The sequence below is a fragment of the Bufo gargarizans genome, chromosome 5, assembly GCF_014858855.1.
Source record: "Bufo gargarizans isolate SCDJY-AF-19 chromosome 5, ASM1485885v1, whole genome shotgun sequence".
Lineage (NCBI taxonomy): Eukaryota > Metazoa > Chordata > Amphibia > Anura > Bufonidae > Bufo > Bufo gargarizans.
This window is the reverse complement of record NC_058084.1, coordinates 384298389-384324936: the sequence shown is the minus strand read 5'-3', so window position 1 is coordinate 384324936 and position 26548 is coordinate 384298389. Positions and strand designations below refer to the sequence as shown.

At 46.7% G+C, this 26548-nt stretch overlaps 1 protein-coding gene across 3 annotated transcripts in view; it reads left to right on the top strand.

The window, feature by feature from the left end:
- The first annotated feature begins 12297 nt into the window (after nt 1-12297).
- OSBPL3 (oxysterol binding protein like 3) overlaps nt 12298-26548 on the top strand; it is a 201066-nt gene continuing 186815 nt past the window's right edge. For all 3 annotated transcript variants that reach the window (XM_044292688.1, XM_044292689.1, XM_044292687.1), the window contains exon 1: nt 12298-12479. The gene's annotated coding sequence lies outside the window, so the exon portion shown is untranslated. The remainder of the gene's footprint in view (nt 12480-26548) is intronic.

Below are 26548 nucleotides of genomic sequence, written 5' to 3'. Positions count from 1 at the left end.
TAATAAGCAAAGTTAGGGCTCATGCACACGTATTTTCTTTCCATGTCTGTTCCGCTTTTTTTTGCGGACTGTATGCGGAACCTTTCATTTCAATGGGTCCGCAAAAAAACAGAAGTTACTCCGTGTGCATTTCGTTTCCGTAGGTGTCCATATTTCCGGTCCACAAAAAAATAGAACATGTCCTATTATTGTCCGCATTACGGACAAGGATAGTACTGTTCTATTAGGGGCCAGCTGTTCCGTTCCGCAAAATACAGAATGCACACGGATGTCATCCGTATTTTTTGCAGATCCATTTTTTGCAGACCGCAAAATGCATACGGTCATGTGCATGAGTGGATAATGGAACAAAACCTATTAAAGGGAACCTGTCACCATGATTTAGCGCATAGAGCTGGGGACATGGGCTGCTAGATGGCCACTAGCACATCTGCAGTACCCAGGTCCCATAGCTCTCTGCGCTTTTATGGTGTTAAAATACCGTTTTTAGTGATATGCAAATTACCTCCTATGTGTCCTGTAGCCGGAGATGAGTCCAGCGGAAGGGAGCCCAGCACCGCCCCGCGTCCGCCGAATCTCCTCCTTGCCTGCTGACGTCATAGAGCTGCAGTGCCGAAATCTCGCGATGCGCGAGCTAGCGCATGCGCAGTCTCGGCATCATGTTCATTCCCTGTACTGGAATCAGCACAGGGAACGAACTACGCATGCGCTAGCTCGCGCATCGCGAGATTTCGGCACTGCAGCTCTATGACGTCAGCAGGCAAGGAGGAGATTCGGCGGACGCGGGGCGGTGCTGGGCTCCCTTCCGCTGGACTCATCTCCGGCTACAGGACACATAGGAGGTAATTTGCATATCACTAAAAACGGTATTTTAACACCATAAAAGCGCAGAGAGCTATGGGACCTGGGTACTGCAGATGTGCTAGTGGCCATCTAGCAGCCCATGTCCCCAGCTCTATGCGCTAAATCATGGTGACAGGTTTCCTTTAAGACAACGAAATTGACAAGTACATAAATGCCTAGCGCAACAGGCGGAGCAGTGCTAACAAAATTCACAGAGTCTAGAAACATAGTAAAATATGACCGTGTATCAACAAGGCTCGGATAAATCAGAAGAAATTATCTCAATATTCCCAGAAAAAACTATAAGGGCTCATTCACACGTCCGCATAATAGGTCCGCATCCGTTCCGCAATCATGCGGAACGGGTGCGGACCCATTCATTTTCAATGGGACCGCAAAAGATGCACAGCGTGTGGTGTCCACATGCGCACTTTCACATCCGCAGTCACGGACAAGAACAGGCTTTTTTATCATAGTGCCGGCCATGTGCGGTCTGCAAAACACGGAACGCACATGTCCGGTGTCCGTGTTTTTCGGATCCACAATTTGCGTACCGCAAAACAGTTGCTAGTAAAACAACTTTAAAGCTAGTAATCCAGGTGGCCATACACATGAGATTAAAGTCGGCCGGAATGACTGATTTTGGCTATTCCGTCCGACTGTTGTTTGAAAACCTGGCATGAACAATCATTCGCGATGGCAGACAGCGGGCTCATCTGCTGAAAATGTAACCCGCCATGCTGGAAAACTTAAAACTGCATGCGGATGGCATGATCCGCTGAATTCAGCCAATCACTTGCCATTGTGCTCAAGTATCTGGTCGGCCAGTTTAGTTGGTGGGATCGTTCGTATGGACAACTGTGTATGGCCGCTGAAGTTAAATTATCTGGCGAGGCGAGATAGTCCATGGTTTCCAGGTAAAAGCTGTCTGCAGGGGCGGACTGGCCACAGACTCTACAGGGACATTTCTCGGTGGGCCAATGCCCAGGAGGCCGCCTTACCGGCACCAACAGGGTACATCTGATACTCTCAGCTAGGAACATGAGGTACTTATGTATCTGGCCGTAGGTGCCTCCTGTATTCAATTGTACCATCACCATCCTCAAGACTAGACAAGATACAGTTGAATACTGCAGCGGTGGCAGCAGTATTTTGTGCTGTACTGTGGTATTTGGTTCTGCTGGGCAGTATTTTGTGCTGCACTGTGGTATTTGGTTTTGCTGTGGCAGTATTTTGTACTGTACTGTGGTATTTGGTTCTGCTGGGCGGTATTTTGTGCTGCACTATGGCATTTCTGGCCCTGCCTACTTGTGTTGCCTCTGCCTTTTGTCAATTTGGACCTGCCTACAAGATAGGGGCCACTTTTAGTTTTTTTCCAGGGCCACTTTAAGTTCCCAGTCCAACACTGGGTGCTGGCGTTATTTATTATCCAAGTCATGTCTCAAGGCCTATTTAAAGGGTTAAACACTCACTTATATGAGGCATGAGCCTTACATCAGGTGGCATTAGAGGCAGCGCTTATTAAGAGCTCATTTGCATCCCTTTCTTCCCAGAAATCCAGAGGAACATGTATGGCCTATAAGTTTCCTCACGACAATTAAGGTGCTCTCCATAAGGCAAGATAGTACCCACCATATCCATGGTCTTCATGTAAGGGCTCATGCACACGGCCGTGTTTCACATGATCTATACCAGAGTATTACTGTACTGTGGCGGCAGCAGGGCGCGCACGGCATCATAGCAACCAATGACGCTGTGCGCTCCTGCTCTCAGCAGGAATCCAGCCCGTGTGCATTCGGCCTGACCCTGTAAGACCTATACCAGATTGCACCTGGAACCATCCAAAGTCATAAGGGGGCAGGGTCATTTTCTGATTTTCTTTATATCTTATGATTCAACACTCCAAGAGACTTGTACATGGCTTTGTAAAGTATCAGGGTGGCGTAATTTAACTATTTTGGATCGCATTAAAGTGGCACTGTACTTTAATTACATTTCTGATATGTTATAGGGACATATCAAAAAATTTAGATCGGTGGAGGTCTGACTGCTGAGACACCTACCAGTCTCTAGAACGAAGGGAGAGAAGCATGTGTTTAGCGCATCCCCTCTCCTAACTTCACAACCGGAAGCAAGACAGACTCAATACAAAGCCTATGGGCCCTTTTGGTGCAGCGAGGGGAGAGAACACGCTCAGCGCATGCTTCTCTCCCCTTTTTCTTAAGATCAGTGGAGATTTTAACGATTAGACCCTCACAGATCTAATTCTTTTGATATGTCCCTTTAACATATTAAAAGTTTAATGAAAGTACAGTGCCACTTGAAAAAGAAGTAGCAATTGTTGGGGCATGCCTTATTTTTGTAAAAAGCGTTAAGAAACGTGGGTTACCCAGGAGTGACATGGCTACCACCCAGCAGGTGGAGATTTCAATTTCTGTTGTTAAAACAGCTCAAGATGTGCCAATTTTATGCCTGGTAATTAATTGTGTTCATCTTTCTTGAACGCACATCAGCTCACGATTTAACCTAAATAAAAGCTCCTTTACATAAGCTGACACATCAGGCAATTATCGGGAATGAACCATTCATTACAATGATTGTCTGCTCATTACTGGAGGTGAAAGCTGCATTTACAGGCAGAAAAACAAAAAAAGTACAACACCCCTAATCTAATCAAAAGAAAGCACGGTGAGCACCCGAAAGGGAGCCAGATCCACGGTCTCCGCATAAAGCCAAAAAAAGAAAAGAAGGGGCAGCGCTCGTTTTTGCAAATATGAAGAAGAAAGTGAAGTCCTTTAATCCATCTTCTGTAATCCAGCATGCTTGAAAAAGACTAATGTATAGCCGAAACGCTGCATTTGCTGGATTGCAGAAGATGGATTGAAGGACTTCACTTTCTTCTTCACATTTCTTTTATGGCTTTATGCATTCCTAGGAACATTCCTTCCCGATAATTGCCCCAATCATTGGCTTGTGTAAAGGGGCCTTTATTCTTCCCCCATGTGTTCTTTCATTTGACTTTTAGTGGTTGTGGTCATGATCAATTATCCCATGTGGGCTCTGTCCATTCTGCCCTGAAGTTTCCTGCACTTTTGTCTGACTCCTATCACGCTGGAGCAGGACAACATTTTGTTTTGGTGTGTGATGTGACATAGCCGTGAATGTAGAATTAGAGAGTCAGAAGTATTGCTTCCCCGGTGCCATGTTCATCATGAAAATGGACCAGAACAAAGCTCAGCCATTCAGTGCCAGTGTGCCACTGCAGCCATATCATTATCTTGATGCCACCTTACTTCTTGGCTTTAAGTTTCACCATACAAGTGTACAGAAGATCTGTGGAGCCCAAAAAAATTTCCCACATTTGCAGATCATAGATGTTCACACACTTTGTCCATCTTATGTGTATAGAGGCCTCCTGACTTTCCTGAAAAATAGAAGGATCAAGCTTGCTGAATTTCTTACATTTGTTCCCACAGGAGATCAACTACTGCCAGGGGGTCTGACGGCGGCCTATGCCCCTCTTTCCATTCAAGCTTCATAGGACCACGGAGTACCCCGGTAGTAGAAGGGCTATAAGGGCTCAGGCTGTGACATGGCATAACTGATCGGCCCAGTAATATTTAGTTAGGTCAGTTACTCCAAAATTACCCCAGGACCTGCTGTCCAGTAGTACCAACCTGGGTATTCTGTGTCGCTTATCCGCCCATATGAATCGTAAGATCTGTGATTGCAACATTTTAAGATCATGTAAGGGGCAAACATAGACTCTTGGTCATGCATGTCTACGGTGGAGTCTGGAAGAACAGCTGTCAGCCTCACAACCTACCCCTGTCTCATGTATGACTGGCTTCACTCACAGAGGTATGTTCCCCTTTACTGACATCTGAAAATGATGAAAGTCAAAGTACACTAGAAAGTCTCAGAACTCTTCATCATAGACTCTAGTTGAAGGTCATGTGCATATATGTCACACGAGTGCAGGCAGGTTATCTCCTGGGACATTATCTGTGCATCAATAGTTCACATGGACCTCTGCAAGGACCTCCTGGGGTCATGGGTGTGGTAGTGTGCAAGTGCACTGTGACCCCCATTCATACGTTTTGAGGCTGCTTTGTTACACAGCGATGTTCATTTGCTGCCAAAGTCGACATGTAGCCCCAGCCTTATTGCTATGAAAGTATTCTGTGCTGCATGGCGGTACTTAGTTCTGCTGGGGCAGTATATTGTGCTGCATGGCGGTACTTAGTTCTGCTGGGGCAGTATATTGTGCTGCTCTGTAGCATGTGGTTCTGCTGGTGTGGTATATTGTGCTGCACTGTGGTATTTTGTGCTGCATGGCGGTACTTTGTTCTTCTGGAGCAGTATATTGTGCTGCATGGCGGTACTTAGTTCTGCTGGGGCGGTATATTGTGCTGCACTATGGTATTTGGTGCTATTGGGGCAGTATATTGTGCTGTACTGTGTGTGGTATTTGGTTCTGCTGGTGCAGTATACTGTGCTGTACTGTTATATTTGGTTCTGCTGGGAAAGTATATTGTGCTGCACTATGGTATTTGGTGCTGCTAAGGAAGTATTTTATGCTGATCCAAATATAAAAGCGTAGCACAATATACTGCCCTCTATAGTATCACTGGCCCCACCCACTTAAATACACACTCATGTTGGCGCCACTGTTGATTCAGGCCCAACTACAACATGGGCCACTTTTATTATTTTTTCCAGGGTCACTTTACATTCCCAGTCCCCCCGGATCAGATACTGATGATACATAAACCCTCGATATTTCACTCTGGAAACCCCTTTAAACTAGGTTTTGCCAGGATATAAACTTACTTATCCCATGTATACAGCAGTGTAAGGGTCCATTCACGCATCCGCAATTTCGTTCCGCAAAATTGCGGACCCATTCATTTCTATGGGGCAGTACGATGTGCTGCCTGGATCCGGAATTGCAGATCCGCACTTCCGAGTCCGCAATTCCGTTCCCGAAAAAAAAAAATAGAACATGTCCTATTCTTGTCCACAATTGTGGACAAGAATAGGCATTTTCTATTAAGTGCCGGCCATGTGGACTCCTGGATTCTGGCTCACTTGCAATAAAATGAGTGTGGTGCTAGTAGGAGTAATAGAGGAATTTGCAGCAGAAATTGAGATCCAGTCTTTTGGTGAAGTTCAAACTGGTCTTTACTGATTAGAACTTTCATCCTAGCAAGATACAGCATTAGCCTTAATTCCCAGCAGGTATTGGCAATGGTTGACAGGAATTTATCTTCTGCTCTCTCATGTACCTGGAGCTTTGCAGGAAAGGACGTCTGCTTGTTAGCTCTGTAATGTGGTAGGAATTTGGCTTCTGCACTATCTTCAGCTTTATGGGGACTGACTAGCTGAGGAGGAATATGGCTTCTCCTGGGGTCTCTGGTCCCTACTCACAGTTGTCTTCACAGGGTATGCTTTCTTCCTGGAATTCTGGAGTTTGTCTGATTGATTCTTCCAGCTGAGGCTGAAGGGCTCAGGCTGGGGATGATGATCAATGTCTCAGCCGAGACAAGATCCTGGCTTGATTCCCTATATCTGGGAGCTCCTACACACACATCCTTCCCCTAGCAGGGGTGGCTGGCACACTGACTCTAACTTCCTTCTCCACCCATGAGGCAGGATGTGGGCGCAACCCACTCTGCTCACAGAGGGGGGAGCTATACTGGAATGAACTATTCCAGCCTAGGAACACTAAACTGAACTTAAAGGGGTTATCCGAGTTATTTTTTTTGTTCTTTCTATATTCCTCACTAGGCAAATGTAGCAGCTTTCCAATTCACTCACTTTATCTCCAGTGGCTGGTTTATCAGATTTCACTGAGGGTCACATGACCTGTGATGTCAGCTTCTCTCCCTGCTCTGATAAAGGTCGTTTACAAGCCTGTAAACGAGACGTCACTGTACTGGCCACGCCCCCCTTCACTGCTGTCTGCTCTCTCCTAGGATTCTTAACCCCTTCAGCTGCACAGCTCTGCAGGCAGTGAGGAGACAATGCTGGGCACTGGAGCTGACATATTAGAGAGAGCATTGCACAAGAAGGTAGGGGGAAGATCCTGTGTGTATGAGCAGTGTCATTATACAGATGGGACTTGTAGTTCTACACTTACAAGTTGCTGTTGATTCTCCCAGCACTCAGGGCAGCTCTTGTATCCACTCCCTTAGCAGTGTCATTATACAGCTGGGACTTGTAGTCCTACACATACAACATGCTGCAGAGTCTCCCAGCAGGCAGACATGTCACTCAGGGCAGCTCTTGTATCCACTCCCTTAGCAGTGTCATTATACAGCTGGTATTTGTAGTCCTACACATACAACATACTGCAGAGTCTCCCAGCACTCAGGGCAGCTCTTTTATCCACTCCCTTAGCAGTGTCATTATACAGCTGGGACTTGTAGTCCTACACATACAACATGCTGCTGAGTCTCCCAGCAGGCAGACATGTCACTCAGGGCAGCTCTTGTATCCACTCCCTTAGCAGTGTCATTATACAGCTGGGACTTGTAGTCCTACACATACAACATGCTGCAGAGTCTCCCAGCACTCAGGGCAGCTCTTGTATCCACTCCCTTAGCAGTGTCATTATACAGCTGGGACTTGTAGTCCTACAGATACAACATGCTGCAGAGTCTCCCAGAAGGCAGACATGTCACTCAGGGCAGCACTTGTATTCACTCCCTTAGCAGTGTCATTATACAGCTGGGACTTGTAGTCCTACACATACAACATGCTGCAGAGTCTCCCAGCAGGCAGACATGTCACTCAGGGCAGCTCTTGTATCCACCCCCGTAGCAGTGTCATTATACCGCTGGGACTTGTAGTCCTACACATACAACATGCTGCAGAGTCTCCCAGCAGGCAGACATGTCACTCAGGGCAGCTCTTGTATCTACTCCCTTAGCAGTGTAATTATACAGCTGGGACTTGTAGTCCTACACATACAACATGCTGCAGAGTCTCCCAGCAGGCAGACATGTCACTCAGGGCAGCTCTTGTATCTACTCCCTTAGCAGTGTAATTATACAGCTGGGACTTGTAGTCCTACACATACAACATGCTGCAGAGTCTCCCAGCACTCAGGGCAGCTCTTGTATCCACTCCCTTAGCAGTGTCATTATACAGCTGGGACTTGTAGTCCTACACATACAACATGCTGCAGAGTCTCCCAGCCCTCAGGGCAGCTCTTGTATCCACTCCCTTAGCAGGGTCATTATACAGCTGGGACTTGTAGTCCTACACATACAACATGCTGCAGAGTCTCCCAGCCCTCAGGGGAGCTCTTGTATCCACTCCCTTAGCAGTGTCATTATACAGCTGGGACTTGTAGTCCTACAGATACATGCTGCAGAGTCTCCCAGCAGGCAGACATGTCACTCAGGGCAGCACTTGTATTCACTCCCTTAGCAGTGTCATTATACAGCTGGGACTTGTAGTCCTACACATACAACATGCTGCAGAGTCTCCCAGCACTCAGGGCAGCTCTTGTATCCACTCCCTTAGCAGTGTCATTATACAGCTGGGACTTGTAGTCCTACAGATACAACATGCTGCAGAGTCTCCCAGCACTCAGGGCAGCTCTTGTATCCACTCCCTTAGCAGTGTCATTATACAGCTGGGACTTGTAGTCCTACACATACAACATGCTGCAGAGTCTCCCAGCCCTCAGGGGAGCTCTTGTATCCACTCCCTTAGCAGTGTCATTATACAGCTGGGACTTGTAGTCCTACAGATACAACATGCTGCAGAGTCTCCCAGCAGGCAGACATGTCACTCAGGGCAGCACTTGTATTCACTCCCTTAGCAGTGTCATTATACAGCTGGGACTTGTAGTCCTACAGATACAACATGCTGCAGAGTCTCCCAGCAGGCAGACATGTCACTCAGGGCAGCACTTGTATCCACTCCCTTAGCAGTGTCATTATACAGCTGGGACTTGTAGTCCTACAGATACAACATGCTGCAGAGTCTCCCAGCAGGCAGACATGTCACTCAGGGCAGCACTTGTATTCACTCCCTTAGCAGTGTCATTATACAGCTGGGACTTGTAGTCCTACACATACAACATGCTGCAGAGTCTCCCAGCACTCAGGGCAGCTCTTGTATCCACTCCCTTAGCAGTGTCATTATACAGCTGGGACTTGTAGTCCTACACATACAACATGCTGCAGAGTCTCCCAGCACTCAGGGCAGCACTTGTATTCACTCCCTTAGCAGTGTCATTATACAGCTGGGACTTGTAGTCCTACACATACAACATGCTGCAGAGTCTCCCAGCACTCAGGGCAGCTCTTGTATCCACTCCCTTAGCAGTGTCATTATACAGCTGGGACTTGTAGTCCTACAGATACAACATGCTGCAGAGTCTCCCAGAAGGCAGACATGTCACTCAGGGCAGCACTTGTATTCACTCCCTTAGCAGTGTCATTATACAGCTGGGACTTGTAGTCCTACACATACAACATGCTGCAGAGTCTCCCAGCAGGCAGACATGTCACTCAGGGCAGCTCTTGTATCCACCCCCGTAGCAGTGTCATTATACCGCTGGGACTTGTAGTCCTACACATACAACATGCTGCAGAGTCTCCCAGCAGGCAGACATGTCACTCAGGGCAGCTCTTGTATCTACTCCCTTAGCAGTGTAATTATACAGCTGGGACTTGTAGTCCTACACATACAACATGCTGCAGAGTCTCCCAGCACTCAGGGCAGCTCTTGTATCCACTCCCTTAGCAGTGTCATTATACAGCTGGGACTTGTAGTCCTACACATACAACATGCTGCAGAGTCTCCCAGCCCTCAGGGCAGCTCTTGTATCCACTCCCTTAGCAGGGTCATTATACAGCTGGGACTTGTAGTCCTACACATACAACATGCTGCAGAGTCTCCCAGCCCTCAGGGGAGCTCTTGTATCCACTCCCTTAGCAGTGTCATTATACAGCTGGGACTTGTAGTCCTACAGATACAACATGCTGCAGAGTCTCCCAGCAGGCAGACATGTCACTCAGGGCAGCACTTGTATTCACTCCCTTAGAAGTGTCATTATACAGCTGGGACTTGTAGTCCTACACATACAACATGTTGCAGAGTCTCCCAGCACTCAGGGCAGCTCTTGTATCCACTCCCTTAGCAATGTCATTATACAGCTGGGACTTGTAGTCCTACAGATACAACATGCTGCAGAGTCTCCCAGCACTCAGGGCAGCTCTTGTATCCACTCCCTTAGCAGTGTCATTATACAGCTGGGACTTGTAGTCCTACACATACAACATGCTGCAGAGTCTCCCAGCACTCAGGGCAGCACTTGTATTCACTCCCTTAGCAGTGTCATTATACAGCTGGGACTTGTAGTCCTACACATACAACATGCTGCAGAGTCTCCCAGCACTCAGGGCAGCTCTTGTATCCACTCCCTTAGCAGGGTCATTATACAGCTGGGACTTGTAGTCCTACAGATACAACATGCTGCAGAGTCTCCCAGCAGGCAGACATGTCACTCAGGGCAGCACTTGTATTAACTCCCTTAGCAGAGTGGGGGAGGGGCAGAGATTTTTTTTTTTTTTTTTTTGCATGCAAACAAAGGGCCAGAAAAGAACCAGGGAAATGAGGAAATATATATATTTTTTTGCATAAAACTTGCTTAGCTCAGTTATATATCAGATTTTCAGTGCTATATTATTTTTTTTTATAACTCGGACAACCCCTTTAAAGGAGTTGTCCGGGTTCAGAGCTGAACCCGGACATACCCTTATTTTCACCCCGGCAGCCCCCCTGAGCCTAGCCTCGGAGCATCTCATGCTCCGATGCGCTCCAGTGCCCTGCGCTAGATCGCGCAGGGCACGGGCTCTTTTGTTTTCAATAACACACTGCCAGGCGGTAACTTCCGCCCAGCGGTGCGTTCAGTGACGTCACCGGCTCTGAGGGGCGGGCTTTAGCTCTGCCCTAGCCGTTTTACTGGCTAGGGCAGAGCCAAATCCCGCCCATCAGTGCCGGTGACGTCACTGGGGTTCCTGTCAGCCCCATAGAGAGCCCCGGTTTTAGCAAGGTTTAGAATGCACAGTTGCAAGGATATTATGTGAAATTACATGAGATGACAAGGTTAAGGCTCTTAACAGATTATAGCAGGGTAAAAGAGTTTAGTAACACAACTCTGGGGTGTTACACCACCACAGACTGGAGGCCCCTGCCTTATGTATTACCACCACAGACTGGAGGCCCCTGCCTTATGTATTACCACCACAGACTGGAGGCCCCTGCCTTATGTATTACCACCACAGACTGGTGGCACCTGCCTTATGTATTACCACAACAGACTGGTGGCCCCTGCCTTATGTATCACCACCACAGACTGGTGGCCCCTGCCTTATGTATTACCACCACAAACTGGTGGCCCCTGCCTTATGTATCACCACCACAGACTGGAGGCCCTAGGGCTGCCACCTGTCTGGTATCTCATATTTTATTGCCCATGCCGGTGATTATAATTGGCGGTATTTTCCTGTACGGGCTGTTACTGATGGCCACTTCCATTGTGGAGCGCTCATTAGTACAGCTTTTACCCATCGCCCCATCCACCTCATCCATTTGCTTGCGCCGCGGTGAACACTGGCTATTGACTGGAGGACAGGACCTGCGAGACGTCATCACCTGGAGCGCAGGTCCTGTCCTGTGCTCACAGCGGCGCGGGCAAGTGGATGAGGCGATTATTTTTTTTTCAGAAGCAGAAAAGGGGGCATTACTGAGTCTGGGGCACATCAATGGGGGCATTATTCTTTCTGGGGGGCACTAATGGGGAATTAATATTATTGGGGGCACTAATGGGGGCATCATTAATTCTGGGAGGTGCTAATGGGGGCATTACTATTACAGGGCACTATAAATTTTGGCAGGCACAAATGGGCGCATTATTAATACTGGCTAACACTAATGGAGGCATTAATATTACTGTGGCACTAATAGGGGCATTATTAATTCTGGGGGGCACTAATAGGGCATTAATATTACTAGGGGCATTATTAATTCTGTGGGGCACTAATGGGGGCATTACTATTGCTGGGGCACCAATGCGTACATTATTAATACTGGAGGGCACTAATGGGGACATTATTATTGGGAGCCACTTTATGCCTGCGCCCCACAACCACACCCCTTATTAAGCCACGCCCACAACCACACACACCCTTTGGGTGTGGCTTCACTTAGCCGTCACCCTAGGTGACCCGTGTCTTCTGTGCACCCAGCACAGACTCATCCTCTCCCCCTCCGCACTGGGTGATGTAGGACCGCGGACAGACAGGCTGTGACATCCGAGATCAACTCACAGTCACTACACCTGCACGGCGCCTCCACCCGGTGCACCCACGTGACGCGTCGGAAATGGGGCGTGTCCTCCTAAAGCGTGTCAGTCATCTGTAGAAGACCACGCCCCCGGGAAGGGAAGAAGTTCAATGTGCAGCGGACCGGGGAAGTGTGCGCACGAAGTGCGGGAGCTGCGTGCCGTTCAGTGACAGCTCCGTGTGCCGTCCGTGTCCCAGGGATGAGGAGCCTCCATCTGCTCTAACTCGGCAGCTGAGAAAGGCGATTAGGTGACCCCGGCTGACAGACAGGTAAGGCGATCACTACTAGATGGCAGAGCTGGGGCTCCTGAGGACTTCTCCGGGTGGGGACTGATCTGGGCTGTGTGCGATGCCTGGGATCGTCCTCTGGAGCTGTGTGCTATGTGCATAGGATGGCAGTGCTGTAACAGAGGAACTGCAGGCTTCCTGGAGGAGTTATTGAGCAATCCTTCCATCATGACACATCACACATGGATTGGTAGCTAATGGACAGTTTTCCTAGATCTTATAGGAAAGTTCTTTCCCGCTGTGTCTCTTGTCCGCAGAGTCCTTTTCCCGGTGACCACCAGGTCCCTAACCAATCCTGGTGACAGTCTTCAGTCATGTCGCAGACCCTTGTCTAAGGTTTGATGGCGGAGGGCGAATAGATGTGACAGGCTGGCGGTGGGTGTATTGGATGGGCATGGTTTGGCCGATAGAGACGGGTCCTCACCTTTTACATGTGGCATTAAAATCCGCACTGAAATCTGCACGCAGGTATTTTTTGGTTCATGCAGATTGATTCCCATTGAAGTCTATGGAGAAATTGGGCTTCACAAAAACCGCAACGCAACCGGATGTCTGCAGCAGGACACAGACGCAGATTTTTAGATTCGACAGATTTAAACTCCGTTTGTGTACAGGGGGAACTATTTATGATGCAGATTTTTGTGCAAATGCATACCGCCACGTGAGAGGGCAAAAAAAGAGGTTATTCCTTCATCGTTTATTCTCGGTGAGTAAAAAAATTAGGATTCGCCAGATAGGGACACAATTAAATTGCGCTTACAGGGTTGGGTAGTGTCCTTAAAAGGGTTGTCTCACCTGTAACATTGGTAACGTACCACTGGGATATGCCACCAATGTCGGATAGGCGTGGGGCCCACACCTACCTCTAAAATGAAGCTCCAAAAGAGAACAAGAGCGTACCGCGCATGCGCTGCTGCCCTCCATTCATTTCTATAGGAGTGCAGAAAATAGCTGAGCGCTGGCTCGGTCATTTCCGGTAGTTTCGTAGAAGTGAATGGAATGGTGGCTGTGCGTGCGCTGTACGCTCTCCCTTCATTTCTATGGGAGTTTCGAAAATGGCCGAGTGCGCTGCTTGGCTATTTCAATGCCCGCATAGAAATGAATGGAGGGTGGCAGCGCATGCTCGGTACGCTCTTGTTCTCTTTGGGAGCTTGGTTCTAGAGATAGGTGGGACCCTCACCTATGTGACATTGGTGGCATGTCCTAACAATATGTCACCAATGTTCCAGGTGAGACAACCCCTTTAATAATGTGACAGTGGAAATCACCCCTCACAGTAGATTAAAGGGGTTGTCCCATTTCGCCGGCCCTAGGTGGCTGGATTTAGGGAAACGTCCGAGCAGGCTGGCGCTCCGCTCTTTCCGCAACCCCCATTTTGGAGTGAATGGGACCCACGACGTGTCCTGTACAGTGTTTTTTTCTGAATCGTGTTAATCGGGTTCACCAACGTGCAGTATACAAGAAATGCGCTATGTGTGAATGCAGCCTAATTGTAAGGACCTTTGGCGTTAAAAAATAAAAAAATGTTCCCTATGACAAACTCTTAAGAGGTCATTTATCAAACTGGTCTAAAGTAGAACTGGCTTAGTTGCCCATAGCAACCAATCAGATTCCTCCTTTAATTTTTGACAGCTCCTTTGGAAAATGAAAAGTGGAATCTGATTGGCTGCTCTTGGCAACTGAGCCAGTTCTACTTTACACCAGTTTGATAAATGACCCTATTAGTCCTCATGCACACGGCCGTACTGTGTTTTCCGGTCTGCAAAACACGGGTTCTGGCCGCGTGCGTTCTGCATTTTGGGGATCAGAAGGTCTGGCCCTCAACAGGTCAGTCCCATCCTTGTCTGTGGTACGGATAAGAATAGGACATCTATTTTTTTTAATGAACCAGGTATACGGATGTGGAGAGTACATGGAGTGCTGTCTGCATCTTTTGCGGCTCCGTTGAAGTGAATGTTTCAGCATCTGAGTTGCTAAAAATGTTGCTCGGATCTGGGCCCAAAGAGCGTTTGTGTGCATGTGTCCTGTGGGTACGGCATACGTGTCTGATCAGTGGCGGTCCGACAGCTCTATGTTCCCCTCTGTGCATGTGCGTTACCGCTCCATTCACCTCTATGGGACTGCTGGCGATAGCCAAGCACTTGTATATAGTATCTCCAGCAGTCCCATAGAGTTAAAGGGGTATTCCCATCTTGGACATTGGGGGCATATCCTAGTCATATAGACCCCAATGTGGACCTGCACCTATCCTTAGAACGGAACCCCCAAAGTGCCGGAGGGAACTGTTTTTCTCACTCCTATAGGAATGAATGGAGGAGAGCCCTGCATGAGCAGTGCGGCACTTTGCGGGCTCCGTTCTGAGTATAGGTGTGGGTCCCAGAGGTGCCACCCGCCCCCATCAGACATTGAGGGGATATCCTAGTGATATGCCCCCAATGTCTAATACCCCTTTAAATAGAGTGGCAGCGGGCATGTGTGACCACCATTCATACGGTGGGACATGAGCTGTTCTTGTAATGGGGTCCAGGCGCTTATCACCTGTCCTGTGGATAGGGAATACATTTTTGTGATGAGACAACCCCCTCTGATTTGACGCTTTGTTTTGTTTGCTCCGGCGCTGATTTAGTTAATAATAGTAAAGACCCTTTCCATGGATTGGCTTTTGCCGACAGCTGTCCAGGAGCGCGGATCGTCCTGACCGTAGACCAGAAGCATCCGTTTTATTATCATCCTCTCTCCGTGTCCATAGAAGATAACGCAGTCAGTCATGGGGTGACTTCAGGAGAAGGTCTGGGGTTATTTTTGGCCAGTGTCCACAGGAGAGATGAGAGCAGTGATGCTGTAAATCTTCAGTCCTCTCGGAGGAAATGCTTTGCTGGCTCCGGATCGCGGCTGCACAGTCTTTCTTTGTAGTATTCCTTACATCCGCACAAGGCAGCAGTCACCTACTGGGAAATGAGAGGCCTCTGTGCTGGAGGCTATTCACACTAGGGTTACTGTCAGCCACATGAATTATGTATAGTGATGACTGACATTCATGAAGAGATGAGGAATCGCCACCATGAAAAGCTGCATTTGTGGCGTAGAAGTCAGGGCCAGGAGGGAATACAGAGACGGAGCAGACTGTGGCCCCACATCTAGGGCCCCGGCTTTATATCATTGGCGTTAAAAAGGGAATATATGATCAGAAAACGACCAAGGGGCCATTTATCAAACTGGTGTAAAGTAAAACTGGCTTAGGCTACTTTCACATTAGCGTTTTTTGCGGATCCGTCATGGATCTGCAAAAACCCTTCCGTTACAATCCGGTTGTATTATGTCGTCTATAGCCATGACGGATCCGTCATGAACACCATTGAGAGTCAATAGGGGACGGATACGTTTTCTATTGTGTCAGAGAAAACGGATCCGTCCCCGTTGACTTGCGTTGTGTGCCAGGACAGATCCGTTTGGCTGCAAGCAGCGTTTTGGTGTCAGTCTCCAAAGTGGAATGGAGACTGATCGGAGGCAAACTGATGCATTCTGAGCGGATCCTTTTCCATTCAGAATGCATTAGGGCAAAACTGATCTATTTTGGACCGCTTGTGAGAGCCCTGAACGGATCTCAAACGGAAAGCCAAAACGCCAGTGTGAAAGTGGCCTTAGTTGCCCATTGCAACCAATCAGTTTCCACCTTTCATTTTGAACAGCTTCTTTGGAAAATGAAAGGTGGCATCTGATTGGTGGCTATGGGCAACTAAGCCAGTTCTACTTAACACCACTTTGATAAATGATCCCTCTAGTGTTTAAATCACGTTTTCATGCTAGGCCTCATGCACATGACCGTGTCCATTTGCAGTCTGAAAACCGCAAAATACGGATGCACTCCGTTTCTTTTTTTTTTTTTTTAGCAGAATTATAGACCTCAATGGCTCCGCAGTCCACTTTTTGCAGACCTATTCTAACTTTTTGGAGAACGCACATGGACGATCCGTATGTCTTTTTGCATCCATATGTCCGTTCTGCATAAAGAACCAGTCTTGTACTTGGCCGCAAAAATGCGCACCATGGACCCATGAAGTAAAAAATGTGGATGCAACACGCACGCTATCCGTATTTTATAGATCCACAATTTTTCGGATCACAAAATACATACGGTTGTGTGCATACGGTTGAACTTTTGGTAAGGTTTTGTTAAAAATTTTCCATGTCAATATTTATATTTAAAAATTCTGCTGCAGAAAATTCATGGCATTTATGTTCTGATATTTCGTTTTAGTTTTCATATGGATAAAATAAAATAAAAAAATAACCAGAAGGTTTTATGCTTCATTTAGTAATACTCTGCCATTATGGCATTGCCTGATGCCCGTGATAGTGACCTGATTAGCATCAGACGCTGGTGGTTGGCCACCCTCTTTATGGGTGTCACGTCATTGCTTATGGATGATGAACAGGGCGGACGGGGGGGGGGGCACTGTAATGGCACAGTATTACTAAGACAAGTATATTACAGTTTTGTGTATTTTCACGGTTTAAAGTGGATCTGGCACCAAAATATACTGCAACACATTACAGGGACAAGTTTGTTCATCATTTAGGTAACATGGCGTCGTCCCGCTGACAGTAATTGGCGTACTGCTGTGTACCTGCGTGGATGGCGACCAACTGCCAATCACCGAAACCTTTGAGGAAACTGCTGTGAAGGGCACTTTATGGTTTATTATCACTTTGTTATATTGCGGTCAGTAAAATTTCCTTCACACCTAGTGTAAGATTCCCTATTGTTGTCCTTTTACACAAACAATTATCAGGAATGGACCTAACATTCCCAGTAATTGCCGGGTTGTCAGCAGAGATGAGGGCGGCATTTACATGCAGCAATCCCCCCTGCTATATGGGGACGAGCGATTACTAATCTCTTTCCCATAGGAAATCATTGTTCCTGCGCAGCAGGTTGTGACTAAGGCTACTTTCACACTGACGTTTTGGCTTTCCGTTTGTAAGATCCGTCATTAGCTCTCACAAGCGGTCCAAAACGGATCGGTTTTGCCCTAATGCGTTCTGAATGGAAAATAATCCGCTCAGAATGCATCAGTTTGCCTCCGTTCTGTCTCCATTTCCCTTTGGAGTCGACGACAAAACTCTGCTTGCTGCGTTTTGGTGTCCGTCTGACGAAACTGAGCCAACACAATCTGGCACAATAGAAAAAACGGATCCGTCCTCCATTGACTTTCAATGGTGTTCAAGACGGATCCGTCTTGGCCAATGTTAAAGATAATACAAACGGATCCGTTCTGAACGGATGCAGACAGTTGTATTATCTGAACGGATCCGCACCAAACGCAAGTGTGATGCTCTGCACAGAAACTATGATTTTTGCCGCTGGCTTTAAGGCACGACCATATTTTCGGTCTGCATCCTAGCTGCATTTTTTACGGATTAGATGTAGACTCATTCATTTCAATGGGGCTGCAATAGATGCGGAAAGCACATTGTGGCCCCGCAAAATTTTTTGAAGATGTCCTATTAAGAGTAGCAATTTCTAACAAAAGAGAATTTTGTGCAAAATGTCACATCTTAAAGGGATATTCCAGGCTCCAGATATTGATGAGCTATGCTCAAAATATCAGATCATTGCGGGTGACTGAATAAGAGCTGAGCCCCAGTAACCCAATACGGCCATTTCATTTTGAACGGAGCTGGGCTTCTTGCTTCATTCTAAGTGCTGGTTCCAGCGCTGGAGGCCACAGAGAACAGCTGATTGGCAGGAGTGCTGCGTGTCTATGAGCTGGTAGAAGGGAAAGTGACGGCTGCATCCAATGTCTGAGGACCGTGATTGGCTGCAGCGCAGTGTCGGACTGGGGTACCTAGGGCCCACCAGTAAAATTTATTTTGGGGGCCCACCGTACAGATACATTCAAATATAATAAATAATTGAACAAGTTTTTTATATGAACATAGGCTGGTTGAGGTGCTGTACATTGAATATATGTATGTAGTGCAGTAAGTCTAATGTGTTATGTGCCACTTGTGCAGGGGCTGGGAGACAAGGGGCCCACATTGCTCAGGGGCCCACCGGGGGATTCCCCTGTACCCCTGTGGGCCAGTCCGAGCCGCAGCATATACCGGCACATTACTGCTGCGTCTTGTAAAGGGGCGAGTATAACAATCGCTGAAGAATCAATCAGATAATATTGTAGGTAAACTTTTGTAGGTAAAATTAACTTTTAATCAATTATCATTAAAATAATGTCCCATTAAACAAAGTTAAGTATAAACAACAATACACTGCATGTGGACAACCAAAAACCCTTGAAAGAATAAATGGAAATAGGAGATCAGATACTACGGAGGTTTGTACTGCTTGTGGCTACTCGCGGCTCAGTCAGATTTATGATGGTGGAGCCATCAGAGTAAGTTGCCTCCAAACACAAATGAAGATATCTTCTGAATCTGGATATAGGGCAGTTGGATAGCTTCATCGCTAAACTTGAATATGCCTAGGCATGGGATTCTTGCCCTAACGAATTTGATAGTCCCTGCCTAAAAGCAGAGTAATCGCCCCTAAAGGGAGGGCCCCACTTATCTGTGGCTGTCCCTCGTAAGTAACTCTCCCTTCCTAAACCCATATCCCATACAGCGTCCACTGCTTGGTCCCGACGCGTTTCCCCTATCTCAAAAGAAATGGGTTCATCAGGGGAGTCCAATAGGCATAATAGCCTGTAAAGATGTGCCAGTGGATAGATAGGGTGGCCAATCATCTCAGTCATGACCTAGCTTTTGAATAGCCCAGGTTTTAGCGCCAGAGTGAGTCAGCCATGTGTGAGTGTCAGAGCGTGCGTTCCAATGCTCTGCGCAGGCGCAAGATGGCGCCGCCAATCACGGTAGTGGGTTCTACCAGACTGCGCGAGACTTGAGTCGAGAGGACAGACGGGAAGCACAATCAAGCGATGTCTGCCGTCATCACGTGGGCTGATGCCACAATCTCTATTGGTGTAGATATAGAACGTGTTGCCATGGAGATAAATAATAGCGTTCTCCACAATGATGTCAACAAATAATGCTAAGATAGAACATAAAGATCCAGGTAAGTGAATGTCATTATTGCAAAGCGCATAAGGTTAGGTTACGTAGTCACTCGCGGGCATAAAACCATAAAAACCTCACACTGGCTATGTAAATGGGAACAGATAGGAGTATAGCAAATAGTAGGTCTGTTAACAACTCCCAAAAGAGAGTATTCCCCAGTCTATAAGGATACATAAAAGGTGGTGTTAGACTATTTGGATCAGATACACCAAATCCTGACATGTTCCTGGGAGTATAAAGAACAAAGGCTGCCTACGGCTCATTGTGATTCAAAGGGTGAATTACACGTATTGAGCTTCAGTCACGAAAAACAAGTAAACGATCGCGTTTCATTGAGGCCATTAGGATTCACCGTCCTCAATCTAAAAATCCATTCTGCCTACTTCTGGAGTATTCGCTTGTCCAAATCGCCACCCTTTGGGGATGGACGAACCACCTCAATCACACACAACTTTAAAGGGGATTGTCCGGGATTGGGGACATTGGTGCAATTGTTTAACAAGCGCATAAATATTCCGTACATGGCTGTCCTACCTTTCCCACACTTCTCTGATGCCCCGTATTCATTGCGCAAATTCTCAGCCGGAAGTGAGTCTTTTCTCAGATTCAGTGACGTGCCGGGCCCCTTTCAGCAGAGCGAAGCCGCTTCGCAGGGAGCCCGGTGACGTCACCATCAGCCGCAGTGATTATGCAGAGAGCTCGGAGGGGCGGTAACAGATCGCACTAAGTCACTCCCCTTCGGTCCGGTGACGTCACTGGGCAGGGTTATTTCTTCTCAATGAAGGAGGCAATATGTGCGGCAGGAGGCGGGATATGATTCGGGGGGCGGAGTCATGGCGGAGATCGTCATCTGAAAGCACATGATGCCGTGCTGCGCTGGGACCGATAGGGCACTGCGGCAGGAAGATAGGTAAACCTAGATGTAAACAGTGCGTGGGGGACCGTCGGAGCCCTGTAGCAATGGTGAAAATACCTAAAAACATATGGAGGGACCTTGAATGAGCTGTTAAGTGAGTACACTAAATTTGATCCTGGACAACCCAGTCTTCAAAATGCGTTCCGTGTTACTATGGCAGCCAGGACGCTATTAAAGTCCTGGTTGCCATAGTAGTAGTGGGGAGCGGGGGAGCAGTATACTTACCGTCCGTGCGGCTCCCGGGGTGCTCCAGAATGACGTCAGAGCGCCCCATGCGCATGGATGACGTGTCCATGCGATCACGTCATCCATGCGCGTGGGGCGCCCTGACGTCACTCTGAAGCGCCCCGGGACCCGCACGGACGGTAAGTATACTGCTCCCCCGCTCCCCCACTCTCCACTACACTTTACCATGGCAAACAGGACTTTAGCGTCCTTGCAGCCATGGTAACCATTCAGAAAAAGCTAAACGTCAGATCCGGTAATGCGCCGAAACGACGTTTAGCTTAAGGCCGGATCCGGATTAATGCCTTTCAATGGGCATTAATTTCGGATCCGGCCTTGCGGCAAGTCTTCAGGATTTTTGGCCGGAGCAAAAAGCGCAGCATGCTGCAGTATTTTCTCCGGCCAAAAAACATTCCGTTCCGGAACTGAAGACATCCTGATGCATGCTGAACGGATTTCACTCCATTCAGAATGCATTAGGATAAAACTGATCAGGATTCTTCCGGCATAGAGCCCCGACGACGGAACTCTATGCCGGAAGACAATAACGCAAGTGTGAAAGAGCCCTAAACCATGACGATGAACAATCTTTGTCTTCAGGTCAATTGAGAGTTGTTCTGAGACCCCCATGTTGCTACTCTTCAGAGAAAATTAAAAGAGGAGGGAAACTTACAATTGACCCCCTTAAATACTCTTTCTCCTAATTGGATTCACCTGTGTATGTAGGTCAGGGGTCACTGAGCTTACCAAGCCAATTTGAGTCCCAATAATTAGTTCTAAAGGTTTTGGAATCAATAAAATGACAACAGTGCCCAAATGTATGCACCTGCCTAATTTTGTTTAAACAATTTTAGCACACTTTCTGTAAATCCAATAAACTTTATTTCACTTCTGTAATATCACTGTGTGAGTCTCCTATATGATATATCTAACTGACATTTTTTATCGTAACAACCAACAATTTATACAGGAAAATCATGACTGTTAACAAGGTTGCCCAAACTTTAGCATCCCACTGTATACGCATGTACCGCCCTTTTGGTATTCCCTGGTTCAGTCTTAGTGGGCGGTGACTCTCTCCTCAATAGGTTATTCCTCGCAGTGGGTTTTCTAAATGTCTTTGTGTGTAGGATACCGTCTGTCAAGGTAATTTTCAAATCCAGAAAGGCAAGTCCTGACCTCCATAAGTGAAATGCATGCCAATTGGATTGACCTTTAGCTCATCAATCAATTCCAAAAGGAGGTTTCTGGGGCCGTTCCACAAAACGGAAGATATTGTCTTTGAAGCGGCCCCAGAATACAATCCTCTGTGTCTAGGCACTACCCTCAACAAACACTATTGTATCCTCCCACCAGCCCAGGAAGAGATTGGGGTACGCGGGGGCACAGAGGCTGCCCATCGCAGTCCCCCTGAGCTAGTGGAAGAAGTAAAAAAAAAAGGATTTGTGAGTGAGGACAAAATCAAATAACTGGAGAACAAATTGATTATGTGCTGTATATTGTGTGCCCCTTGATTTGAGGAAATGCCGTATGGCTTGTATCCCTTTCTCATGCGGGATGTTACTGTAAAGGGCCTGGACGGGAGGCCGATGGCACAGTATTCTCCAGTTCCAGGCCATCCAGTTTAGTTAACAAATCAGTTGTATCCCTTATGTCGGAAGGGAGAGCTGTCACAAAACTTCTAAGAACCCTTTCTATATAAATTCCCACATTCTGTGTTAAAGAGCTTATTCCTGCCACAATGGGTCATCCCTTCAAGGGGGTAAGACCCTTGTGGATTTTTAGGTAACACATAAAATGTGGGAATTTGCGGGTATTTTGTAAACCTAAATTCATCTCTGGAGATAAGATTGTCCTCCGATGCTTTTACGAGTAGCCCCTCTAATTCAGAAAGGAAGTCTAAGGGTACTTTCACACTGGCGTTGTTGGGTTCTGGCAGGCAGTTCCTTTGCCAGACCTGCCTGCCGGATCCGGAAATCCGTATGCAAACGGATATCGTTCGTTTCCGGGTGACAAATGCATTGAAATACCGGATCCGTCTCTCCGGTGTCAACCGGTATTTATTTATTTTTTCACATTTTTAAAGGTCTGCGCAGACTAGAAAACCGGCTCCGTCAATGCGGAAATTTCCTGAACACTTGGTACCAGATCCGGCATTAATAAATGTAAATGTGTTCCGAAATTTTGGCCGGAGAAAATACAGCAGCATGCTGCGGTATTTTTTTCGGCCAAATACCGCAAAAGGGACGGAACGGAAGACGTCCTGATGCATGCTGAATGGGATTGCTTTCAATTCAGAATGCATTAGGATAAAACTGATGTGTTTTTTTTTTTTTTTCCCGGTATTGAGCCCCTAGGATGGAACTTAATACCGGAAAACTTTAACACTAGTGTGAAAGTAATGTTGGATCTCTGAATAATTTCCTGTAGCACTCCTTATTGTGTAGTATCATACCACACATTTGTTTATATTTGTTATGGTCCATGATAACTAGGTTACCGCCCTTATCAGATGGTTTAATAATGGTATTCGGGTCGGATTCAATCCTAGTCATGGCTTCAGTCTCCCATTTCTTTAGATTGGGGATATGTTGTTGCCTCTCTTCTTGTAATTTCTCCCGTTCCTGTGAAACAATCCCTTGGAATAAATCACTGGTGTTGGCATCCATTGGGAGAGTTTTTTTATTTTTAATTTTTTAATTTAAACTTTTAGGTTTGAGGTTCGTAAAGGGACCCTCACCTATCCTCCAGTAGCCCTGCCATTATTCTGGCCACTGGGAGTTCTTCCAATTGGATTCCCAGTTTTAAACTTTCTTCAATGTCATATATCCAGCTAAAAGCATTGTATCTGGTAGTAGGTACAAAGGAGATGCCTTTAGATAGTACACTCATTTCTACACCAGAAAAGATCCTCTGAGATTATCTGTCCGGTCGAAGGGTGCTCAGCTTTTATTTCTTCTGTTTGGGATGGTCCTGCAAATGGTATGGTGCCCTCCCCCCCCCCCCCCCCCCATTTCCAAGAAAACAGAAGAAGAGGCAGACGGCAGTATGTCTGGATGATTGTGAGGAGTCTCCATATGTTACCGAGTGATGTTCCTGGGTACTCGCCCCAGTTTTGTGTTCCCCCATCTTTTGCCTTAAAGGGGTTGTCCGGGTTCAGAGCTGAACCTGGACATATCCCCATTTTCACCCCGGCCAGAGTTAATGAAATTCTAAGGCCTTTGGGGACAATTTGTGCCTTAATGTAGTTTTCAAGGGATTTGGTTTCCCACCAGGATTTTATATTATCCCTATAGCAGGAATATAGATCCTTTTTAAACAAAGCTTTCAAACCATTTGAATGATTCCCTGGCCCAAGGTCTTTTTCAGAAAAGACCGGAGACGCCTCGGGAAGCCGATGATCAGTGTTTACTGGCCCATATTCAAGTAAATAAATCACTGAAGAATCAATCAGATAATGTTGTAGGTAAACTGTTGGGGATTCACTGTAATTGATCTACTTAAAAATTAACTTTTTTATCAATAAAATAATGTCCCATTAAACAAAGGTAAGTATAAACAACAATACACTGCATGTGGACAACCAAAAACCCTTGAATGAATAAATGTAAAAACAAGATCAAAATTTCGCAGATACTACTGAACACAGATTGAGAAGATGTCTTCATTTGTGTTTGGGGAAAGTATAACGTCATCATTTTTATTTGTGGTGAAAACAGCAGGTTTAGATGTTACCTGAAAGTCTGTGGGAATTTTGAAACCTATGTTGCTCCAATCTAGATGGAGACTTCATGGTTTCTCGAGTTCTCCTTTAACTGGAATCAGATCCTCCTCAATAATCCCATCAATTCTGCATAGTTTAGAACGTTTTGTAACCACCGGAGCCATGTTACCTGTGATGAATATTTTACCGTCCCTCCTTTCTGGGCTGCCGTGGCTCTTATTTGTTAATATTGAGGATGACATGTTCTTGTGAACCTCTCTTGGTTCTTCACGAGTTTCCCATAAGCCTTGCTAACCCTTCCCTCACTGCTGACTGAAGGGTGAATTGGTTAGTGAGCGCTTAATGGATGGAAAGTAGATGTAATATTTATGACTGTATGCACGGAGCATTGCCGGGTCACTGTTCGAGTTTCTCACTTACCTTTTTGTCTCAAAATCAGAAAGATAAGTGTTTGCATGTATGTATGTGGGTGTGTATATGTATGTGTGATAGAGAGAGATATAGAAAGACTGCATTGAGCGGTTGAAACGTTGCAGCGGGATCAATAAAGGGTCCATTTATTTTCACCTATCTACTGGAGTTCTGCCTCATCTTTTGGATATTTATCCTCTTTTAGCTGTTTAGCCTGCGGCCTGGAGGATTTTTGCACCCGTGCTCTATTGGACTAGTGCTGCGGTTTTATTTTTGTTTGTGATTATGGAAAACGTAAAAAGTTCCTAGTACAGTGATATTATATCATAAAAAAGAAGGGCATTGAAGCATGCAATGATGATTTTTCAAAAGAATTATTGAACTAAAAGCCAACAATAGTGGTGGATATACTGCCACAAAAATGTCAGTCTCAAAAACGTATGTGGCCTTGAGCATTAATTACAGCTTGACAACGACGCCTTATGCTGTTATTGTCTGCTGAGGCATGGCATCCCACTCTCTTCTTGAAGGGTGGCCCTCAGGTCACTGAGGTTGTGGAGCATAGTTACGAGCCTCTACACGGTGACTCAGCTGATCCCATAGGTTTTCAATGGGACTCAGGTCTAAAAGTGCAGGCCATTCCATTTGAGGTACCCCAGTCTGCAGGAGCCATTCCCTAATGATGCCACTTTGAAGCGCCGGGGCATTGTCATCCATGAAGATGAAATTAGGCCTATGTTGTTCATGCAGAGGCACAATAACTGAATAGCATCAAGCAGTATGGGCTTGTCACTGTACCATTCACAAAGTGTAGGGCAGTTCTGTATTGACTAGACACACCTGCCCACACTGTATCACCACCACCAAAGGCTCGTCTGGTGACAACAGTGGCTGATGGATAGTTCTCTCCTCGACATCTCCAACATTGTTGGCGGCCATCATTTCTGCTCAGCGTGAATCAGCTTTCATCAATGAACAGCACTGAGGCCCACTGGTCCCTTTTCCAGCGTAGATACTCCCTGGCCCATGCAAGACGATGACGCCTGTGCCTGGTGGTGTGGTCAGGTGCTCTTGCAGGTCGTCTAGCACGCAGACCACCCTGATGTAAATCGAATGGTCTGACGAGACATTTGGGTGCCTATCACCTCCCTCAAATGTGACTGGAGTTGTGTGGCATTCATCATCCAGTTCTGCAGGGCATTGTTCACAATGAAGCGGTCATCAGTGTGGGATGTGGCCAAAGGATGTCCACTTCTATGCCTTTCTGTGACTATTCCAGTATTTCTGTATGTTGGGCTACTTTCACACTAGCGTTTGTTTTTCGGTATTGAGATCAGTCATAGGGGCTCAATACCGGGAAAAAAAAGTTTCAGTTTTGTCCCCTTTCATTGTCAATGGGGACCAGAACGGAATGCTCCAAAATGCATGCCGTTCCGTTTAGTTGCATTCCCATACCGGAGAGCAAACCGCAACATGTTGTATTTTGCTTTCCATCCTGGGATGCAGAGCAAGACGGATCTGGCATGACCCCCAATACAAGTCAATGGGAACAGATCCTTTTTCTCTGCCACAATAGAAAACGGATCCGTCCTTCTTTGACTTTCAATGGAGTTCATGACAGATCCGTCTTGGCAATGTTAAAGATAATACAACCGTCTGCATCTGTTATGAACGGATCTGGTTGTATTATCAGTAACGGAAGCG